The sequence below is a fragment of the Piliocolobus tephrosceles genome, chromosome 6, assembly GCF_002776525.5.
Source record: "Piliocolobus tephrosceles isolate RC106 chromosome 6, ASM277652v3, whole genome shotgun sequence".
Classification (NCBI taxonomy): Eukaryota; Metazoa; Chordata; class Mammalia; order Primates; family Cercopithecidae; genus Piliocolobus; species Piliocolobus tephrosceles.
Genome location: NC_045439.1, coordinates 50,443,056 through 50,463,392, shown reverse-complemented (window position 1 = coordinate 50,463,392; position 20,337 = coordinate 50,443,056). Strand labels below are relative to the sequence as shown.

At 40.3% G+C, this 20,337-nt stretch overlaps 1 pseudogene; it reads left to right on the top strand.

Annotated features, from left to right (window-relative positions):
* The first annotated feature begins 416 nt into the window (after nt 1-416).
* On the top strand, nt 417-1,626 carry LOC111554385 (annotated as a pseudogene).
* Nucleotides 1,627-20,337: the final 18,711 nt, after the last annotated feature.

The window sequence follows — 20,337 nt, the reverse complement described above, 5'->3', positions numbered from 1 at the left end:
TTCAGCAGCCAGTGGCAGTGCCCACAAAATGTGACTGTTACACAGCCAGCCCAGTGGGTGATATAACCCCTAAGCACCTTCTTCAAATAAGAGAGTGTTGGACCTACCAGTGCCCAGATTTTAGCACTTTCTCTCCTTCTGTGGGTTCATTCATGCAATAAAGCCAGACTCATTCATGTGATACAGAGAACATAAAATATTTGTTGAGCTCTACTCTACTACATTCCAGGCATTATTTGCAGTGATGGCAATGTAATTGTGAACAAGAAACCAGTTCCTGCCCTCACAGAGCTTCCAGGCCAGAAGGTATTCTAAGCTTGAGAGATGGGCTCTGCCAAGCTAGAGTTTACTTTCTTTTGGCTTGTATGTAAATTCAAAGGCAGTATCTCACTCTACCAGCGGGATTTGATGGCGTGATGTCTCACAGAAAGTTCGCTCCCAGGCATGGGTCCCTCAACTTCCTGCCTCAGAAGCATAGCAGCAGGCATTGTGGGAAGGTGAAGAGCCTCCCTAAGGATGACCCTTCCAAGTCGGCCTGCCTCACAGGCTTCCTGGGATACAAGGCTGGCATGACCCACATCATGCAGGAAGTCAACAGGCCAGAATCCAAGGTGAATAAGAAGGAGGTGGTAGAGGCTGTGACCATTGTAGAGATACCACCCATGGTGGTTGTGGGCATTGTGGGCTACATGGAAACCCCTCGAAGCCTCTGGACCTTCCAGACCATCTTCGCTGAGCACATCAGTGATGAGTGCAAGTGGCGCTTCTGTAAGAACTGGCATAAATCTAAGAAGAAGGCCTTTACCAAGTACTGCAAGAAATGGCAGGATGAGGTGGCAAGAAGCAGCTGGAGAAGGACTTCAGCAGCATGAAGAAATACTGCCAAGTCATCTGCGTGATTGCCCACACCCAGATGTACCTGCTTTCTCTGCACCACAAGAAGGCCCACCTGATGGAGATCCAGGTGAATGGAGACACCATGGCCCAGAAGCTGGACTGGGTCCACGAGAGGCTTGAGCAGCAGGTACCTGTGAACCATGTGTTTAGGCAGGACGAGATGATCGACATCATCAGAATGAGCAGGGGCAAAGGCTACAAAGGGATCACCAGTCGTTGGCTCACCAAGAAGCTGCCCCCAAAGACCCACCAAGACCTGCTCATGGAGTCCTGTATTGGGGCATGGCATCTTGCCCGTGTGGCCTTCTCTGTGGCACGTGCTGGGCAGAAAGGCTACCATCACCGCGCTGAGATCAATAAGAATATCTATAAGATTGGCCAGGGCTATCTTATCAAGGATGACAAACTGATCACGAACAATGCCTCCATTGACTATGACCTGTCTGACAAGAGTATCAACCCTCTGGGTGGCTTTGGCCACTATGGTGAAGTGACCATTGACTTTGTCATGCTGAAGGACTGTGTGGTAGGAACCAAGAAGTGAGAGCTCACCCTCCCCACAAGTCCTTGCTGGTGCAAACCAAACGGCGGGCTCTGGAGAAAACTGATCTTAAGTTCATTGATACCACCTCCAAGTTTGGCCATGGCTGCTTCCAGACCATGGAGGAGAAAAAAGCATTCATGGGACAACTCAAAAAAGACTGAATTGCAAAGGAAGAAGGAGCTTAATGCCAGGAACAGATTTTGCAGCTGGCAGGGCCTCAATAAAACTTATTTTCCACTGGAAAACAAAAACAAAAACAACAAAAAAACAAAGGCAGTATCTCCTCAAACAGCAGGGACTTGCATTGTAGCTGTGTGAGTTCATCATTGTTTTGTAGGCATAAATCACCACCTCCTTTAAAAAACAAATAAAATGTATTTTCTAAAGTTAACTTATGTAAGAGAAAGTTCCAGAAATGCTTCCTGGTCCTGAAGGGCAAGTGAAGCATTAGCCTGTCTCCCTGAGGCTTTGTTTCAAAACTCCACAGGTCCATTTGCACCCTGTATTTTGAATGTGATTAGCTACATAATAACCCTTTACTTTTTTCCACACTATGGCACCTTCCTTGGAAGAGCTTAAGGTGTTTTACAGCCATTATCTCATCAACCCTCGCCCTGAGGAGTGTTGGGGGTGGCACAGCATATATTATTGTCTCTATTTTACAGAAGGGGACATTATGATGGCACAAGAAGTTAAGTGTCTTGAGCAATAGTACAAAGGAAGTCAAGTGGAACTAAGAACACAAACAAGTTTCACAAACAGGTTTTTGCTGCCCTGTCATAAATCTATCTGCTTCCCTCTATCAGAAAGAACAGAGTAGGCTTGGTGATGGTACTGAAGGTTTGATCTTCGGTTAAAAAGAATGGGTTAAATGTATGTTGGGAGGAAAGAGCAGATGAGTTAAGTTGAATCATCCAGGGTGACAGAGAGCTGCTTAATAAATGTCTTCAAACAATACATGCATGTACTTCATGCCTACACCAGGCTGCAATGCTGCTAAGTGCTGTAGAAGAAATCTAGAAAGGCTTTCATCAGTACAGAGTAGGTACTAGATACAAATTTGTTGAAGGAAAGAAGGAAGGAAGTTGGGATATCTTTCTCATCTTCAAGGAGCTTACAACTGGGGAGGGAGAAAAACTACAAACTATTACAAAGGTAAGTATGTGCTGAACTAGAGAGTATTCTCTGTTGATGCAATAGGAGCTCAGAGAAAGAAGAAACTACTGCTGCCTGGAGTGATCATAGAAACCTTCTTGCAAGGCATAGAACCTGAATTAGGGTTGGAGAAGCGGGGGATTCTGGAGAGGTGAAGAGGAGGATGGAGACTATCTTTGGAAGTGCAAGGGCCTGACAAGGTTGGTGAAAGAGGCATACGTAGGAAGGTGTGCAGCCACATGGCATGTTTTCTAAAAAAAGGAAGTGGATTTTGCAAGATTGAAAAGTGGGATTGTTTCTTTCAATAGGTACTGTGAAGTGTCTGCTATCCACCAGAAGACAAAGGGTAAAGAATCAAGGCAAACTTCTAGATTCTGAAGTTGAAAGAATGTCATTGTCAAGAAAGAAAGCTTGTATTTGGGAGTGTTTTTGATTTTTAAGTGTGTAATAACTTCAGGACATTAGTGTCAGTGCATTTATTTTGAAACTTTATTGATGCCTTCATTTTCTCGAAGAGTGTCTGTTTCTTCCTAAAGTGAGATTGAGTACAAAATTGTTTTCCGCTATTACTGAATTAGTAATCTTTTTTATTTTTATTTTTTACTGTTTTGTATTGTTTTACTCTGTTTTATTTAGTGAAACATTGTTATTATAACTATTATTTTTACTGTTATTCAATTATAATTAAACGAATCATTGCATCCATTACCATCCCATCTCTGCTTCACATTTATCCCTTAATATGGCCAATATCTGGCAGATATTTTTCCACCAACTTTCTTCTTCTGACTTAGGTTGAACAATTAGACTTACACATTTTGAAAATAACTATTAGTGTATTTTGGCATTTTCAACCTCTTCAGGAATCAAAACTCTTACTTAGTCTCTTTTTCTTTTCCACAAAACAGGGCAGATGAAAAACTTCAGAGACCAAAATCTCCTTTATTCCCAATGTCAGCCTAAAACTAGGGGGAGATTATCAAAATAAGAAAAAAAATTAACTCAACATCATAGGAAATACATATCAACCCAAATAGGAGATTTCAGGTTATTGACGATTTCAATTATTGGGGAGTCTGAAGAAGGCAGGAGGGAGTCTAGCTTCAGAGTTCGGAAGCACTTTGGACTTGGATGATTCTCAACAGAGAGGCTAAGTTGGAGGTATTAATAGGTGCTGGTGCAGAAAAATAGGATCTGTAGATTTGAAGACCAGTCTCAGATATGATTGGGGGGGGGGGGGGTACACGGGAAAGAGGCTTAGGTTTCTATATTTCAAGTATTCTAAGCATACAGCAATAGGGAGAAAAATATGTAGAAAAGAGACAGGCAGAATTTTTCTGAAGTTCATTCTCTCATTTATTACCTTTCCATCTAATGGAGAGCCTTACTGAGAATGAGGTTCATATCAAATTCCTATTTCTCTTTTCTGTCTTTGAATGTTCCCAGTTTAATTTGAGCGTATGCATTATCAAGCATCTGTTTTAATTACAGCTATTGTTAAGGTAGTTAATCAGTTGTCGTCTCTCACGAACCAAAATCCTATATTGCTAAATTTTTGTACAATCAAAGATACAATAAATATAAAAGGAATTCTTGTATATCGGCGTGAAAAAAATGCACACAACTTCTTTGCTCACTGATGCAACCAAAACACCCAGGAGTTATTATAATGTGCATTCCCTTGACACAGACTTTTATTTCATGCAAATGACTGTGATTAAGATTCAAATACTTTTTTTTCATTTTCACACATTACTTAATCAATGTGAAGTACTGTGTAAAAATTGCATCTCTTCATAACAGTGATTTTGACCAAGTCAAGTGTTGCTCCTAGAATTATAATCCAGACTTGTGATTCAATTATCATTTAGAGACTTTCTAAATTCAAATTAAGTTCACTCTTTCCTCCTCCTCCCAACACTGTAAACTTAATATCAGTATGGATCATTTGTAAGGTATGATCAAAATAACTTTCCATTGCAAGGAAATGTACATTGTGATGTCTGATTTTTCCTTTACTTGCAAAAAGAGGCACAGCAATCAATAGGAACTAGCCATTAAAATGTATGAAAATGCGGAAGGTACCATCTATTTTTCCATTTATGTTAACTTAGCTTTTAGGCTGAATAAAATTGACACTCCCCAGAATACTTATCTATTTAAACCTACTTGGAATAGTTGCACAAACTCCATTTAAAGTTAAAAAGAACCCATGGAATGCTTAAAGTTTGGCATCCCTATTTGATAAATTAACTACAGGACATTCAAAAAGCACACTCTTACAGAATCAACAAGGAATGCATAAAATGAAGCAAGATTCTAGAGGCCAACTAGGCAACTCTCACACAACTATGAAACATTGATCTATTTACAGTTTACTGCACCCAAACCAGAGGCTGAATCCTGTTTTGTTACTGTCTGTGACTACCTCTTTTTTGCTCATCTTGCATTTCATCTTTATTTGAGGAAAAATTACATTTTGCTAATGACTAGGAATTAGGCTTCAGAACTGGCAGGTTCTGGGTTCTCATAATATCAACCCCACCCATTTATTAAAAATATGTACCATAGACTGAAGTTCTCTAGCTTCCAAGTTGAAAATAAAATCCAATTTTAAGTTGTTTTTCTTCTGTCAGCATTCATGAAAAATTCCACCTTTGATGTCCAATTGCAATAAGCAGAAAAAAACACTCATCTTTTATTCTCTATGCTTCCTAGAACACAATACTATCTCTACGCCAGAGCTGAATTTGTTGAACTTGAATTTTTTTTGAGAGAAGCAAAATTTGCATTTGATGGAGTTTGATGAATTCAAACAGAAAATGTTTGAATCTGGATATTCCTTTTCAGAAGTTTCTTGGACATGCTCATGGGATGTCCTGACTCTTCTACCATGAAAAGTTGAAGGGACATTGACAATTAGTCCATTTGAAGGGTCCCAACTAAATAAGTACCCTGGCCAGTTGGAACCAAAGGTCTAGCTCTGAATTTACTGGAAGACTAGGAAATATCTGTGAAATTGAAGTGGTTCTGCAGGGGGAAGAATTGTGAACTGCTATAGATTCACCTGAGAAGCTAAGGTAGCATTCCATGGGAGTAAGGGTAACCAACCAGGTTGGGTCTTTTGAAGCTAGAACTGGGTTGTTTGAAGTCAATCTAGGCTACTTACAGAAGACCAAATGGAAAATTCCTATTTATTCTGGTCCCATTCAGGAGGTTCTGAGGATGTTTTAGGATAAAGCTTTGGAGAAAACGAGTGAGACTGTGTCAGAGACTACTGGTTGGGCCTCGATGTCCAATCTTCCTCATCCCATAGCAATAGACTTTTGCTGTGCCCTTGACTGCTCAGAATAAAGGCCTCATTTCCCAGGTGCCCTGTAGCTAGCAGTGGACCCATCACTAACTTTTGGCCAATGGAATGTAAGCAGAGTAGAGATCCAGAATTCCATGTCCCAAACCCTTGGGGCCAGATATGGTTTAGAATTCAGATTTATTTTGATTTTGAAGGTGACATGATGTATATACAGCTTCTTATGGAATATATCCATTGAAGTCTGTGCTATGAGGGCAACACCTCACAATTAACTGCAACAAATTATAACAGAATTCACTAGTATCCCTAAGTGGGATAAATGAAGATCATAAGGCCAGGTGTAGCGGCTCACACATGTAATCCCAGTGCTTTGGGAGGCTGAGGCTGAAGAATCACTCGAGGCCAGGCAACAAGACTAGCCTCGGCAACATAGCAAGATCCCATCTCTACAAAAGAAATTTATAATTAACCAGGTATGGTGTATCTGTCTGTAGTCCCAGCTACTCAGGAGGCTGAAGAAGGAGGATCATTTGAGCCCAGGAATTCGAGGTTACAGTGAGCTATGAATGTGCCACTCCACTCTAGCCTAGGAGACAGAGCAAGATCCTATCTCTAACAAAGAAAAAAAAAAAAAAAAAAAAAAAGACATACATAGTCTCATATTAATTCAGATTAGCTTTTACCTTCAAATGAATTTTTGTTGAAAACTTGTGAAAATTTTTGTTTTCAGAGTTTTTTTGGATTCTGGAATTATCATTTGGCTGCTTCTAGAAAACTATAGAGACCACTGACAAATATCTTTTGCCCCTTCCATGTTGCTTCCTATATCCAGTCTCCTTTAATGTAATTTTCCTCAGATCATGAGGACTGTGTTTATAAAGACAATATAAAACTACACCTATTTGGTATTTCCCTCAAAGAGCTATCATTATATTTAAAAATGTGAATACTATTATGTTTTGCGGCATAATTTATTATTGAACATACATTATGGGCAACATACCTTGCTAAGTATCTTATTTAATGTGATTATTAATTCCATTGTATGGATGAAAAAACTGAGTTATAGGAAGTTTCAGTATCTTGGCCAAGGCCCACAATCAATAAGTGGCAAAGCCAGGATTTGAAACTAAGAAGTCTTTTGCCAGGGCCGCATGTTTGTCTACGGTACTATTTACACCTTCTTTCCATGAGACCATAGTTACTAGACAAAAATATGAAGACTCATTATAGAAATCTGGGTAGAGTTGCATGTTTCTCTGTGGTTCTGGAATTGCATTTTTTAGATGCTTTGTTGGGACACGGTGCTTTTTTTCCTGCCCCATTTTAGTTGCACAAGTTTGACTCGCAATTAACCAGCTTTCTAACCATGCCAATGGACAACCCCAAAGGAAGAGAGTGAAGCTAGAATCCAGCTGTTCTCAATAATCACAGTAACGCTTAGAACCACAACTACATCATGACATTAAAGCATCTTGTCACAGTGTCTTATAGCTATCATTATTTTATAGCCATACCTCCAGGCTAAATTAAATGTGAATATAGATTTCAAAGAACCAGTTCATCTAGCATCTGGGCCATACTTGCTGGGTCACATCTGTGTGTCATTTGAGGTGTCACACACTCAGTGTGACTGGTGACATTTTACTGTTAGCACCCACCCACCCAAAGAAGTCACAATCTAATAACAAAACAATCCCAGCTCAAATCTGAAATGAATTTAGAAGTTGTGAATGTGTTCACAAATAACTGTGATTATATTATTATCATTTCTGGCACCATTACCTAGAAAATATGAAAATGAAAATGTAACTAGTTAACAATAGGGAAGGGCAGTGACGATGGAATTGGTTTTGAGTCCAGAGATGGATGTCAGACTAAGCCCTTTTCAGTTCCAGAGCTTTGGCCTCAACTCATTAGAGTAGTTGGATCTCAAAAATTACTATGGGAAATATAACAAAATATTAACAATTGCTAAATCTCGATGACAAGCAAGTGGATATTCATTATACTATTCTCCTTACTTTTATGTAAGATTGACAATTTCATAACAAAACGTCAGAAAACAAAAAGCAAGGGAAAATCCATTCAAATGATAACTTTTAAAATTAGCATGCTAAAATGCATTATTTAAATGACATTCTTTAGGCATTTAGCCCTGTACATTTAGCTACTGTATTCAATACAGTAGCTGCTAGGCACATGTGGTTATTTAGATTGAAACAAAAACGAATCAAAATTAAATAAAATTAAAAACTCAGTCCCTCAGTTGCACTAGCCATATTTCAATTACTCAGTAGTTACTGGTTATATATTTTTTTAATCATTTAAAAATATTGTGGTAAGCTATGCGTAACATAAAATTCATCATTTTAACAATTTTTAAGTGTACAGCTTAGTGGCATTAAATATATTCACATTGTCGTGCAACTATCACCACCATCCAGCTCCGGAACTACAAATATATATATATTTCCTAAACTATTTTAAACATAAACTTTTCATCTATATTCTAATTTTAACTATTTTTTCATTGTGGTAAATATATTACAAGCATATTTAGAACCTGTTAAATTTAGTGCCGTTGTCTTTTTCCAAATTTCCTGACAATATCAGGTTGCTACTTGTTTGTCATGTTGATTGCAAACTGATTAGGAAGTCACAGAAAACTAAAGCATGGGAAATTTAAGGAAGAAAAATTATAAATTGTGAAACTTTATACATTAACTCTTTTTTTTTTTTCCTGGCAATGGGGAAGCAGGAGGAACTCCATTCTTGAACTGTAGCGATGACATTACTCTCACTCCACTTGTGGACCCCCAAGGCTCTGTTCCTCTTGAGCATAATTTGAGTTAAACATCTCTACTGAAGTACAGGCTGATTGAGTCAGCAAACATTTGTGGAGGGCTCACAGGTGCAGTGTCCGTGGTGGGGCCATAATGGTGAGCAAGGCAGGCAAGACTCCTATTTTCATGGAGCTTCTGTTCTAGCATGGGAAGACAGACAATAAACCAAACCACCCACAAGTAAACCAAAAGGTTTATGGAAGATGGTGATAAATGCTACAAAGAATGTAAGATAAGGTGATAAAATAGAGATCACCATGAATTTATATATTATTTATTTATTTATTTAGACGGAGTCTTATTCTGTAGCCCAGGCTGTAGTGCAGTGGCGCAATCTCGACTCACTGTCACTTCCACCTCCCCGGTTCAAGCAATTCTCCTGCCTCACCCTCCCAAATACCTGGGATTACAGGCGCCCACCACCACACCCGGCTAAGTTTTGTATTTTTAGTAGAGACGAGGTTTCACCATGTTGGCCAGGCTGGTCTTGAACTGCTGACCTCAGATGATCTGCCCACCTTGGCCTCCCAAAGTGCTGGGATTACAGGCATGAGCCACCACACCCGGCCAAATGTATATCTTAATGTATTAGAAACTTCCACTGCTTCTAAGTCATAAGCCATCTTCAGAAACAAGTTCTAAATTAGGTGTAAATCACCTAAAAGCAATAAAAAATGAAACATGCCACTACCATTTGCTATTCCTGCCTCCTGGCTGTCACTTACTAACTGGTTCTACTGAACTACTTATTTAATAAGCTTGCGTCCTACAAATTTGGTAAGTGTTCAAGTAACTCACACCTTATCTTGATGTTTAAGAGAAGCCACCTGTAGCTTTTGCAAAAGAAATTTATCCAGATTGGTGCTGTGTTGCAAATTGAACTCCAGGTTTTAAACGCATAAAGGAAAAAGTCTGAAAATAGAAAAGAAAAGCCACAGATATGTCAGATAACTTTGCCTAATATCTGTAATTGCCTTCTCAAGACCCGTCAAGATTTGAAGCAATGCAGGCTAATATTCCCAAGGACATCTTCTCCACTGCAAATAGACAGTGAGTGCTTCTCAAGTTTTACCTCTATTCTAGGGACAAACACTCGCAGAGTGAGGAGCTGTGTGAACCTAGGAGGAAGGTAATATGAGTCAGCACAACTTTCCTCCTCTCAAGAAATACAGCAAAGCATTTCCCGTATTCCCGTGGAGCATGGTGGTTTACACCTGTAGCCCCAGCAGCTCAGGAGGCTGAGGTGGGAGGATCGCTTGAACCTGGGAGGTTGAGCCTGCAGTGATCTGTGATGGTGCCACTGCACTCCAGCACTGGTGACAAAGTGAGACCCTGTTTAAAAAAAAAAAGAAAAAAGAAAAAAAGAAGCATAATACAAACATCTTTCACTGAAATCCATAAGGATAGTTTTCAGTTTTCAGCATGAATAACAATAATACTAACAACACAAGCTAATATTGATTGCGTACTTACTATGTGCCTAGTGCTGTGCTAAGATCTTAGCATATATTATCTCGCATAATTCTCACAACAACCTCCATGTTAGTAATGAGGAAATTAAGGGTTAGAGAAATACAGCAGGCAGCAAAAGCATGAGCCAGCAACTCCTTGTCATCTGTCCAATAGTGGCAACGAGGTGGGAAGCTTGGAAGACTTGAATTTACCATGATCTCTATCAGAAACTGCCTCCTCCAAGCCACCCAAATAGACGTTTTATCCAAGTGAGGACAGTTGCTAAGTAAATACGTATGGCAATCCAGAAGACCATCCCAGGTAGAAATTCCAGAGCTCTCACTCTATCTACATATGACCGTCACTGCCAAATTCCTGTTTACAGAATGCTCATGATGTCTGGAGCACTAGATTAGACAATGTACGGGATAAAAAGGAAGCCGGAGACCTGGAAGGAGCCCAAAGCAATATGGCTGCATGGAATAGGGGAACAAGACCAGACCTGGGAGCCAGGCAGGACTGCCTTCTACTTTGGAGTCTTACAAATTACTTCCTTGGCCTCAGACAAGTTACCTAGTTTCCTTGAGCCTGGGTTTATTAGAGGTAAAATGAGAGGATCAACTTAAAAACATTTTAAGTCCCTCGTAGCTATAAAATGTGATAATTCCAGAGGTCCTGTCTTCCAAGAATGTACAATCCAGTGAGGTGATGAGACAAGTTCAATATTTCAATATTTAGAAATGTTTCTAAACTTTATATTGTAATTGCTGTGGTGTTTCTTTTTTCTTAGGGCTGTGGGTGTCTTCTTTATCTCCTCCAAGGTTCAGTGTATGGTAGGCATGTTAGTGAGACAGTCAAGTATAAACGGGTCACCAGAGAACCTCTGACCAGCCTGTGCACTGGGAGGAGCGGACAGCGGGGTGGAGCCTCCGGAAGCTCGTGCTATTTGCAGGGCGGAAGAACCTGGGCCCTCCTCTTCCTGCGGGGTACTTGGAATTCAATCTGCAAGGCGGGAAGCCTATACGAGCAGGAGTCTTGCTCTGCTGAGTTCCCGTTTCCCTTTTTTTCGCCTTTTTGCCCAATAAATTCCATTTTTCTCACCCTTCAAAGTGTCTGTGAGCCTAATCTCTCATCGTCATGTGACAAGGACACTGTTTTTAGTTGAACTAAGGAAAAGTCCTACAACATTAGGGGTCTTATATATGTTTGTTGAACAAATAAGTAACATAATGAGTGAGTATATGAATAAACACATAAATTTAATTTCCCAAATCAACAATATGTACAAAAGTGAGCTGTCACTCACTTTTTCAGAGCTGTCATTCTATCTACACATGACCATCACTTCCTCTAATGATAATGTTCAGGTCTCATTTTCTGTCATTTATTCCCAGCAGCAGATCCAGGTTTCTGTGGAGACTTAAGTTAAAGTTTTGTGGAGACTAAACTAAAGTTTATAAGGGCGCTTCTTTAAGGAGAATTAAAGATTGCAAATGGAAAATTCAGTACAGCTCCTTTGCAGGGGCCTATGCGAGTGAGGGGCACCAAAGTCTGTGCTTTTGACTTCACAGTCAGCTCGGCCAGCAGGGCCCTTCTACACGCCGCTCCAGGGACACCTGCCTTCTTGCTTCCTCAAAAGCTTGCTCCTACCTTAGGGTCTTAGCAAGTGCTCCTCCCCCTCCCAGTCTTTCTCTACCAAGATCCTTGACTTTAAAAAAAAAAAAAGTGGCTAAAATATGCATAACATAATATTGGTCATTTTAACCATTCATGAGTGTAGAATTTGGTGGCATTAAATAATTCACAATGTTGTGCAACCGTCACTGCTATTAATATCTATACCCCCCATTAAAAAAATCATTTCCAATATAAACTCTGTACCCATTAAACAAAAACTGCCCTTTTTCCTCTCTTCCCCACAAACCCGGGCAACCACTATTGTATTTTTGCTTCTATGAGTTTGACTATTACAGATACCTCATATAGTGGAACCATACAATATTTGTCCTTCTGTTCCTTTACTAAATACAATGTTTTCAAGGCTCATTGTGGTGCAGTACCACCTAAGAATTCTATTCTTCTTGATGGCGAAGTAATATTCCATTGTCTGTGTTTGCTACATTTTGTTTACCCATTTATCTGTTGATGAATACTTGGGCTGTTTCCACTCTTTGGATATTGTAAGACTGCTGTGAACATGGTTGTATGAGTATCTCTTCAAGTTTCTACTTTCCATTCTTTTAGGTATGTATCTAGGTGTTGAATTGCTGGTAATATGCTAGGTCTATGTTTAACTTTATGAAGAACCTCAACTGTGTGGTTTTACATTCCCAGCAGCAATGCATACGGGTTCTAATTTCTCCATATCCTTGCCAACACTTGTTGTTTTCCTGTTTAAAAAAATTGTAGCCATCCCAATAGATTGGAAGCAGTATCTCTTTGTGGTTTTACCTATTTTTTCACAGTCTTTAACATTATATGAAACAGTCTTGTTATTTTCCCTTACTGGGTTTATTAGTCTGGAAATTCATGAAGGCAGAACCATTTCTTATATGTTCGTTTCTACATTTCCAGCATCCAGAACTGTTCCTGTCACACCTAGCAATTATATTAAATAAAGGAATACATGGATGTTCTTCTTGCAGAACTATATGACTATCATTGCTAATTTATTTGTCCAAAAATCAGTGCTTAAACAACAACACATGAATTAGGTAACAAGTCCACAGTCTGTATTAGGCATCAGAGCTGTGCCCCTCCGACTCCCAGTCATTCTCCAGCAAGGTCCTTAATGTTTTTTAAAAAGTTGCGGTAAAATAGACATAACATAATATTGATAATTTTAACCATTCATGAGGGTAGAATTTGGTGGCATTAAATCATTCACAATGTACAATTGTGTGTAGCCTTGAACCAATAAGCATCATTATCTTAGGACTTCTGAAAGTGAAGACTAAACACAATTTAAATGAAATGATATGTCATAAAATATATGCATCAACCTCAGATTAAATTTAGTTATTAGAATTGGAATTCAAAGTGAATTAAAAATTTTCATAAAGCTTGCATGGAGAATTGTACACTCCTTCCCTTTCTAGTTGCCCAATACTAAGGCTGCATTGTACTATGTGTAAACAGGAATGAAAATATTGCACTGGGGATGCTGGGTGTGATGTCTCACGCCTGAAGTCCCAGCACTTCCGGAGGCAGAGGTAGAAGGATCACCTGAGATCAGGAGTTTGAGACCAGTATGGGCAACATAGAAAGATCCCCGCCTCCACAAAAAGTTTAAAAATTAGCCAGAAATTGTGGTGCATGCCTGTAGTCCCACCTACTCAGGAGGCAGAGACAGGAGGATCACTTAAGCCCAGGAGATCAAGGCTGCAGTGAGCTATAATTGTGCTACTGCACTCCAGCCTGGGTGACAAAGCAAAATCCTGTCTCAAAAAGAAAAGAAAAATATTGCATTGGGGTATAGAAGGAGTGTGTCACAGAAACCTAACTCCTAAACAAACTAAAGTCTGAAAATTAGTGAGTCACTCACAACATGTAATCTTAACACATGGCTTCTGTGCACTTTACAAACAGAATTTCACAATGGAAAGTTTTCAACAATGCCATTCCCGATTACTAAGAGCCAGAGTCACTGGGTGAAGGGATCCTGGAAATGGCCTAAGGAGCTGTAGCAAACAAACAGGACCTATGTGCAGTGTTGCACCACAATAAATTGCAAAGTACACTGCAGGGTATCATACGTGTCCACCTGAGCACCACCCAGTCTCACATGATCTGTTTGCTAATGTTTCAGACACAAACCAAACCATGCCTATTGTGTAGTCTGCAATTGCTCTTGGCCACTGTCTGAGTTACCAAGCCAAGTTGCAAAATGATAACATTTTGAAACCATGAAGTTTATGTCTCTGAAGAGCAAGGAGCCAGGGTTCCTGAGCATGTAAGGAGGACAGCAGGTGCACCTGAGGACAGCTGTCCTGGCCAGAAGCAGATTTGCCCAGAAGCTAATAAAGGTGAAGCTTTGGGGCCTGTAACTTACATAGGTGCCTTTCAAGGTTGGTGGGGACAGCTAATTTCTCCTAAAGAGGCTCTCAAATTGTTTCACATCCACTAAAACCTGGATCCACACACCTCTTCTTTCTCTAGCCACTCTCAGAATTTTTTTTTTTTTTTTTTTTTTTTTTTTTTGAGACGGAGTCTGGCTCTGTCGCCCAGGCTGGAGTGCGGTGGCCGGATCTCAGCTCACTGCAAGCTCCGCCTCCCGGGTTTTACGCCATTCTCCTGCCTCAGCCTCCGGAGTAGCTGGGACTATAGGCACCCGCCACCTCGCCTGGCTAGTTTTTTGTATTTTTTAGTAGAGACGGGGTTTCACTGTGTTAGCCAGGATGGTCTCGATCTCCTGACCTCGTGATCCGCCCGTCTCGGCCTCCCAAAGTGCTGGGATTACAGGCTTGAGCCACCGCGCCCTGCCAGAAATTTTTGAAAATGCATTTACTGGCCATTTTCTATAGGGAAACATCAACAGACATCAGTGAGGTTTCTGGCATCCCCTACAGGGCCTAGTAGAGAGCCATCCACATTGTAGGGCTCAATAACCATTTGATACATAACATTAAATGCATAAAATAAGTACACAGTTCCTTGTTGTATGTGTGTGTGCGTGTGTGTGTGTGTTTCTGATACTCATCTTGAACATTTGGCTTTAGATGTTCAGGGTTTACTTATCTTAAATGAAAAACCCAATGACATTTGTACTCAGAATACCTGTCTAGGAGTAACTGAAAGTTTATCTCTGAGGACTAATGACCAGAGACTTGGAGAAAACTGTGCTTTTGTTGGATGACTATAGAAAATGACTAACTAATTTCCCATTTGCTTTTCTTGTTTTTTGAGACAGAGTCTCTGTCACTCAGGCTGGAGTACAGTGGTGCGATCTCAGCTCACTGCAACCTCGCAACCTCCATCTTCTGGGTTCAAGTGATTCTCGTGCCTCAGCCTCCTGAGTAGCTGGGACTACAGGTGTGCACCACCATGCTTGGAAAATTTTTGTATTTTTAGTAGAGATGATGTTTTGCCATGTTGCCCAGGCTGGTCTCGAACTCCTGGCCTCAAATGATCTGCCTACTTTGGCCTCCCGAAGTGCTGGAATTACAGGCATGAGCCACCACACTCAGCCCCCATTTGCTTTTATTACTTGGTATATACATCATTGAATTTTGTTTTACTCACTGGCGGTCAAAAAAAAGAAAAAAAGAATCTGTGACTTTTAGGTTGAGATATTATTTATTTCTACCCAAATACTCTTCCAATTAAAATAGCTTTGTGGAAACTACTCTGAATGTACTGCAAATCTCTTTGCACAGTTACAGTTAACTAACTGGGATCAGAACTGAAATATTTAAAAATGGCAGCACCTCCCCCACCCACAAATGCCTCCTTTGGCCCTCCCAGACTTTGAAATTTGATCTAAGAAGAAAATGTTTACTGTGAGAAGTTCTACCTAGTTCACCTCAAGTTAAATAGTCAATATTAGAATACTCAGGTGAAGCCTTGGAGTGATGTGTGGAAAATTCTCAGAATTATCCATTTCAGACAGATGCTTTGTAAACGTCCTCATCACACAGGACCAGTGCCCGTGTCCATCAGTCCCTTTGGTTTGTGCCCCGCGTGCCCGTTTGTATTCCCTGTGAGTCACTCACTTTTTAAGGGTTTAACGATAAAACCTGACTGTCCAGTTTTAGACTCTGTCATCATCCATTAGATAGGAGCTTGGTGGGCATTTCATATTTCTTTCCTTTCAGCCCCGAAAATGACATTAGCAGGGAAATTCAAAAGCAAGCAGAAAACTGGCATAGCTAATTTAGGCTAATTAGGATGGCAGAAGCCGAGATGCGTACTTCAGAGCTTCTCATGCCCTCCCGTGTCTCCACCTGATTGCTTTGTCCAGCAGCAAACCCAGGAGGCACTTCCAATTACATCACATCCTCTTCAAACACCAAACCACTCAAGCTAATTTTATCCTATTAAACAGACTGAAGGATCCAGAAGAAAGGTTCTCTCCCCCTCCCCAAAAGCTTCAATTACCAGGGTACCTGATTATCATCGCTTCAATCCTATATGCACTGCTAAATACTTTTTTTGCTTAGCATTGCCTTCTTCATTTAGATGAAAAGCAAATATTATGAGCATGTCTTTACAGTTCTGGTGAAGTGACATTAGGAGTAGAGCTAAAAAGAAGCACCCTGGTTATTAGCATGGTTAATCAAAGTCAAGTTTGAAGTTTCCAAAGACATTAGAATCACAGATATTTCAGCACCTCTCTGAATATTAGCATTTAGAGAAAGCACTGCAGATTTCTTTTTTTCTTCTTTTTTCCCTTTTCTTTTCCTTCCTTCCTTCCTTCTTTCCTTCCTTCCTTCCTTCCCTCTTTTCTTCCTTCCTTCTTTTTCTCCTTCTTTCCTTTCTTCCATCTTTTATAAGAACTGTTGTAAAAATTACCAGTAAGTATCCAGCAAAAGGAAATTTGTGATTCATGATGATAAATGTGGAATAAGCAACTTGGCCATTGATGCAAATGTAAGGAGAGCTAGTGAGACAGATAACACAACCATTCATCATTCCATCTACTTCTTCCTGGCAAACAAATGCAAATCGTGTGATTTTCATGACACATATCCCAAAGACCATCACAGAGTACAAACTTTTTATTTCCAAATTCAAAATCAACTTTCCATTCCATTTTGACCCAGTGAAGAAGTCTTAATCTGAAAGATTTTAATATTTTTTTCTGATTATAAAAATAATCAAACAGTGTTCTAGTTCTTTTAATGTAAAGCCCCTTCCAAACTAAGTTTAAGACTTGGAATCAAAATGAAACATTTAGTTGTTCTTGATTCTTTCCTGGAAAAAGATTTTTACGAGCCACCTTAAAAAATCCTTGCTTAAGAAGACATGACAAGTAAAGATAAATGAATTTACATGAAGAGGGTTACAGTGCCTGAAAGACTTGAAAAACTGTTTTTGAAGTTAAATACATCTACTGTGCAGGCACCGCTCCTCTTCTCAATGACAGGAAATAGGTTTGACAAATCTTAAAAGGTACCAGTGTAACAAAGAAAAGTTTTCCACCTTCAATATCACCTACATGCCTGGAGGATCCTTTTGCAATGACAGGCATAGTGATTTTTCATTTCTTCTGGAAATTTATTATAACTTTTTTTTTAAACCTTCCTGAGACTGGCGATGGGCTTCAATGCATTTGTCAGTTTTAATTTCAGAAAGTCTCATCTGTATTCCGTGTAGTCAGTCCAAATGACTGAAATTAACTGTTTGCTTTTTTAACAATCTCTTTCCTTTAGCAGAAATCTACCAGTAACTCTTACACAATTGTCACTATTTCACTGGTATCAAAAAGCCATTGTCTTGGGACAATCATTCCTCTTCCCCCCACCCAAAAGAAACAGCCACTAAACAACAATCCATCTAAACTCTGTTTGGGCCAATTTTCTTAATGTTTCAGCAAGGCTTAATCTGTTGGCATAAGTGTTTAGTCCCATTAACAGCTAAAGTGACAGAACCCACAACTCACGGTGCTGACAGTAAACAAGGAATTTGAGGAATGGCTTTTAAACAATGACTAAGCCTCAAGCCATTTTGTCTTCAGATGCGGTGAAACTTGTCCATGGCTGTAGGAAGAGTTGCCTTCTTTCTACGGTCCTACTTCTACTTAGAATGCACCTCCCTCCCGCTGTCTTGATATTAGCTGATTAGATTTGTCTTGCTAAAATCACTCTCCTCTGATTGGCCACTGAGGACCCACATGGCTGATAAGATAAGCCACTCATTATTATTTTCTAGAACAAGCTTTGGTAAAAACTGGAAAATAAGTAAGTTTGCAAATGCTGGATTTCTCTTGGGATAACATCATTCAGCCTCCCCTGGGACAGGCTCCTTTGGGCAAGAGCAGGGATTTCCTGACCTCTATTATAGTCTATTGTGCCTGGAGAGCAGAAAACACAGTAAAATGTGTGGGCATGGATCTCCCCATCAACAGGAAAGGTCCCACAAGGGGCGTCAAAGCATAATATTGAGAAGAGGGCAATTCTTTTTAAATATCTAACTCCACTTTGGAGACTCTCCAAGATGTTTTAATCAACACATGTGTCCACTCCTGTGATCTCTCCAGCCAGTATTACCATATTTATCATTTAAGCTACAAGAGATAGCCAACAATTTTGCTGCTGCTTCTATGTCTTTTCACTATTCCCCAGCCCCTTGCTGTCTTCCATCACCCCATTGCCTACTCATGACCTCCAAACAACAACAAAAGAGAACATTTGCCTCAGGATCTTCATATGATTCCAAGACTAAGGAGATTCCCCAAGGGACCTGGACTCTTCACTGGGACTTTCCCACCTAATGTTTTTTTTTTATGTCAGCTCCAATTTCCTACTTGGCCAACAATAGATACCATTTTTTCCCCTAAACCTACCACTTCTCTTTGAAATACCACACACATAATATTCAGACTCTCTTGTGTATACTGTACAGGACTGCTGAACAGAAAGGAGTTCCATTAAGAGTATGGTGTTCTGGCAAGCTGAGATTGGACTTGTAGCAAAAGGGGTAAGGAGAAAAAGGTTATCAATGGAGAAGCTGACAAAGTCGGTAGGGAACTTTGAAACACCTTTCCCAATCTCTATCAAATTAAAAGGCAGACAAATTAAGAGGCAGAAAGAGAGCAAGGAGGGTGAAGATGGTCCATATTTCTTTCTTTTTTTTGAGGTGCAGTCTCACTCTGTTGCCCAGGCTGGAGGGCAGTGGTGCGATCCTGGCTCACTGCAACCTCTGCCTCCCGGGTTCAAGTGATTCTCCTGCCTCAGCCTGCTAGGAACCGGAATTACAAACGCCTGCCACCACGCCCGGCTAATTTTTGTATTTTTAGTAGAGATGGGGTTTCACCATGTTAGCCAGGCTGATCTCAAACTCCCGACCTCAGGTGATCCACATGCCTTGGCCTCTCAAAGTGTTGGGATTACAGATGTGAGCCACCACGCCTGGCTGAAGATCCGTATTTCTGTAATCTTTCAACAATGTTTAGCAGATACTTGCTGTATGTCAGATATTGCATATTGTGCATACTGTGTGCTGGGAGTATAAGCATGGCAAGAAGCATTTACCTATCTATAATGTGGGAGAGGAAACAGACCAGAAAATTGATCACTAGTATCCAGTGTGTCAAGGTGCTTTGGTAGCCCAGAGGGGGAAACCAGAGGAGAGGCAACTAAGTATTCTGGGGGTGGGGAGTGCAGGGGCTTAGGGATAAAGGATGCCCAAAAGAGGGGGTGCTTTAGATGGGTGTTGAAAACAAGTGGACACCACTAAGCAATTGGGGGTACGGAGTTGCAGGGATGCCAGGGTGTAATGAGGAGAGGGGCAAGCCAGGGTAACAATAACAACAACAAAAAAAAACAGCTGCAAAAGCCCAGAGGTATGGCGTATTTGGAAACTGAAAACATCTTGGAATAGCTAGTGGTTATGGGGAGACAAGAGTAAACAGAGTCCAAGCTCTTAACTTACAGGAGCCTATAAATTAACTGTGACTATAACTATTTTCATAATTCATCCATTTCAATTTCTGGAAAAGATGTAACATTCTAAGATTTGTAGTTTTACCCAGATAACACTATTGTGGTATCAGAAAGTCTTATGGATATCACCGTGAGCCTTATGGCTGTAGTCACAAGTCATCTTCAGAGAGTCCTTTGTATTCCCTGCAGTGTTCAACTCTAAGATTAGGCTGCTTCTTCACAGACGCCATTCCTTAAACACTGGTGCCACCCCTTAAACCCAGTCTAGGGTTTTGTCTCAAGTGTTCTTACTTTGTCTGTTCTCCCTGGGCAACTTTAACCATATCGGTGGCTTCAACAAACACTGTAAACCAGCGACTTCCAAATGATACCTCTAGTCCAGATCTTCAGAGTTTTCAGTTATTATTTCCACTTGCCCACCTAAAATACAACACGTTCAAGACTGGACTCTTCCCTGTGCAAATCTGCTTCTCTTCCTCTAGTCCCTATCTTGTGGTGACTCTACTGCTGCTCTAAAGCTGGAGACAC